This window comes from Olea europaea, chromosome 12 (genome assembly GCF_002742605.1).
Source record: "Olea europaea var. sylvestris chromosome 12, O_europaea_v1, whole genome shotgun sequence".
Classification (NCBI taxonomy): Eukaryota; Viridiplantae; Streptophyta; class Magnoliopsida; order Lamiales; family Oleaceae; genus Olea; species Olea europaea.
Window position 1 is genome coordinate 25202708 of NC_036248.1, and position 3977 is coordinate 25206684.

General features: G+C 33.7%; 1 pseudogene; it reads right to left on the minus strand.

The window, feature by feature from the left end:
- Nucleotides 1-614: 614 nt before the first annotated feature.
- Nucleotides 615-3977, minus strand: part of LOC111406825 — a 4865-nt pseudogene continuing 1502 nt past the window's right edge.

Sequence of the window (3977 nt, forward strand, 5' to 3'; positions counted from 1 at the left end):
TTTAATAACTAAAACTAGTTTTTTTTTTCACTTTACTCAATTTCATAGTTTATTATACTTGACTCTTTCAATAAAATTGAATTTAGTCTAACAATCTAACAACTATAAAATCAAACATAACTTAATAATAAGTAACTTTTTACTTACCTTTCAAAATTGAGGAATTCAAGCCTAATAGTGTAGACCACTTATTTTTTAACAACATAGGTGAACTTTACTATTTTTTTCATCCTTCCTTTTTTTTTTCTTCCTCTCTTTCCTCTTTTCTCTTTCTTTTCTCCTAGCTCTCTGCGTCTCTCTATGTTTAAATGAAATGGATTTGATTTAGTTGGGTAATGGATTAAGTTTGGTGGATATATATATTTTCCACCACCTGCCCATTTATTATATCATTTTTTTTTTAAAATTGTCTGTTACCTATTTTTTATTTTTATCGAGATATTTAAAATCAAAAGGCTATTTATGTTTTTAGTGCATTTATGATTCTCATACATGCCTTAAAGAAAATAATTTTCTCCACTTTGTTGACGTTCAAGTGGAAAGAAAAGAAAATGAATATGTAATTACTCTTTCAAAGATAAGAGAGATGAAAATAAGACAACGTTAACATTTCATTGGAATACAATCTTCCATGAGAAATACACAAATTTATGTCAGAATAATATATTTATCTTATTTAAGTTTACGGAATATTTATTAAAATGAACTGTCTGTTCTACTGGAACAATACCAAATTTGCCTTTTATAGTACCAATCTTGATCCACTGAGCTTTTGGTCGGTAATCTTATCCAACTTCTCTACCATCTCAATGGTTAGATGATTCTTCCAATCTCCAACCTTTCCTTGACGGAAGAATACTTTGTTTTCCTCACCAGATGACAACTTCCCAGTCCTGTTGATTTCCAGATTCCTCAAATTACCAAGGCTACACAGCTTTAAGATTTCTTCCACCATTCCTGATTCTTCTTCCTCATTGGAAAATGGACATTCCAAGAACTCAGCAATGCGTCTAAGATTGACAGTAGGGTTTTCTTTCATGTCATCGTACTTCAAGAAGAGTACCTATTAAAGACAACATATAAATGTACCCTCTTCGTAGTTTAATCTTATAGATGATCATGATTTAATAGGATATTTGAGCGAACAAATGAAAACTGTGACGTGTCAAGCCTTTGGAAGAAAAATTAAGAGATATTAGGGGGAAAAAAAGAAAATCTGAAGCAATTATTTGTGATTCTATGGATATTGATTACAAGAGATATACAATCTATATATAGATAGAGTGATAAGAATTTGCCTAAGAAGACAATGAAACTTATTATAAGATAAAAGGCATTAATCCATGACTGATTAAACTCAAATTATGTACGTGTTAGAATTTCATGAAAAAATGAATTTGAATTTGTGTGACAGATTATGCTCAAAGCAACATATAAATGAAAAATTTATGACCTCATCTGTCACCGTAAGCTTTTAATTGAAGCAGTTCAACTTTACCTTGTGAGGACTCTCCCTGCTTTCTTTCCAGTAATCTAAAACATGGTCCAAAACGGGTCCAGCGATGCTCACTCCTCTACAGAACATTCAAATGCTTCTCCAAGTGAATGAGTTCCCATTTCCTTAGGCCTTAACCTGTTACAAAATTGCCAAAGGGAAACAAAAGTGTCCTTGGGGTTTCTACAAAGATAGACAAGTGTTGTGGATTTTATCTCGCAAGTGAATGGATCGTAACAAGTAGTAAAGTGGACCTTTTGAGTCCAGATTATCGTTCCCACGAGGACTGTACTTTTAATGCTCAATTTATTATTTCTAACTTCTATTTGACGAAAATAAACAAAAACAATGATTAAATGTTATTTTAATTCTAAAGACTTAAAAATGCGATTGGATGCAACGAAAAGTGATTGAGAATTCAAACAATAAATGGACGTTAGGGCGAAACAATTTCACCTATTGGTCACCTTTACTTCATAAATCAAGATTCATAAAACCTAAGGTAGTGTTCGGTCGAATTCTTCTATTGTATTCAACTTACCATTCTCGAGTTCTCATTGAGCCTATTTAATTAGTTTAATTCCATATCTCCATGCAAATTAAATTTAATTAAAGGAGACATTGGTTCTAAGAATTCACACACGATCGCAGCAATCAATATCGGTATCTCTACACGTTATATCAATTTACCGAATTTTAACATGTGGTCTAAACAAATAATCCGTATCTCTACGCAATCATTGTTCACAAATCATCTAATTAGTGATCAAGTAATTAAATGTATTACGAACAACATTAAAATCAACACATAGAATATAAAAGCACTAGAATCTCAATTGCATGAAATAAAGGATTTCAAAAGATTACATTGTTCGCCCTAAAATCAAATTTAACTACTCATAATAATGGACGAAAAATAGAAAATTGTCTTAGAATACATCACCAAATTTGTAATAAAGATGTAGAAGAAAAAGTGGAATTATTGCACCAAAATCTCCTTCCTCTTCCAATGAATGCTTCCAATCTTCAATTCTTAGTGTTAATCTTCTTGAATTTCTCCTTTGAATCTCCCTTCTTGTTGTTTTCTCTCCAATATGTCAAGAACCCTTCAAAAGTATGAGGAAGATGTATTTATAGGTGCCCCTCCGTTTTATGTAGAAGTAGGGTTTTTATAGATTTAAAAACGGTCCAAAAAACGCGCCCTAAATCGTCAATCGCAGCGCCTAGGAGCTACAAGATAGCGCCTGGGCGCTATGTCTTCCAACAGTGCCTAGGCGGTATGGTTGTGGCGCCTAGGTGCTGCCTCTCGGGTCCAAATTTCATCTTTTTTTTTTGTCTCGTAGCACCTAGGCGCTATGAGTGCAGCGCCTAAGCACCATCTTTCTGCCCCAATTTCGTATTTTTGGCCTCTTCGTCGACTTTAATACTTCTTTTCACATCGCTTCTCCTTATCTTCAAAACAACACTAACAAACAAATCAAAAACGTTCTATACTCATAAAATATAGCATCTAATCAAGCTAAAATTGTGCAAAAATCATGAGTGAAACAAACTCATCAACAAGTTTACATCCGGAATCCTGAATAGATTTCGGGGGATGGAAATAAATGATAGATGGGTTGCTAACAATCTGGGAGAATTCATGGAGGAAAGATCAGGGATTTGATTATCAACATAGAGTGTATGCTCCAAGAATGGCACAAGATCATGTGGATTTTTGCTGTGTAAAGGGTGATCTTGAGCAATGGGATATTGCATTCTATTCATTAAAGTAAAGACAATTACCTTCAACCGGGTCGTCCCTAATTTGGGAGTCGTAATAAGAATAACATCAGAATCCCGAGCCTGGAAATGTCGTTGACATGTAATGATCCCTTGAAGATGCCTGACCGGGTGCCAGAAGCCTTGATATTTGTAGAGATAAGAGGCGACCCATCCATTCTCTTTGGGCAAAGAAAAGATTAGGTCTTTAAATTCTTGCGCCACCACTTCTTCCTAGAGTAAATACTCGGGAAGAAATGTAGAAATTTGACTTTGCATATCTCTGGACATAATTGTAGCTTTAAGAATTAGTAATGAGTATGAGTAGCACTTCGAAATGAATCATATGAATTTTATGGAGAAAAGATCTGCAACCCATAGCTCCTATTACCAAGAATAGTAAATAATTATTATTATTAATTGATCTGCACATTTGTTAGAGATGCCAGTGTCCAGTATTGTTATGGTTTGGGTACAGAAACCCGGGTCGTTACACTATCTATCCTTAGCTATTTTGTCTTACTAGGATTTGGCCTTTAAGGAACCCAAATTCTATGAAGAGATCGTGACTGCCACCTATCAGAAAATTGGCAACATGATATGGAGAAAAAGATGGATTTCCCGTTAAAGAATAAAACTTGGATTCGAGTCCCTAAACCTAAGAATAAACCCATAGTAGATTGCAAATATATATATATATATATATATATATATATATATA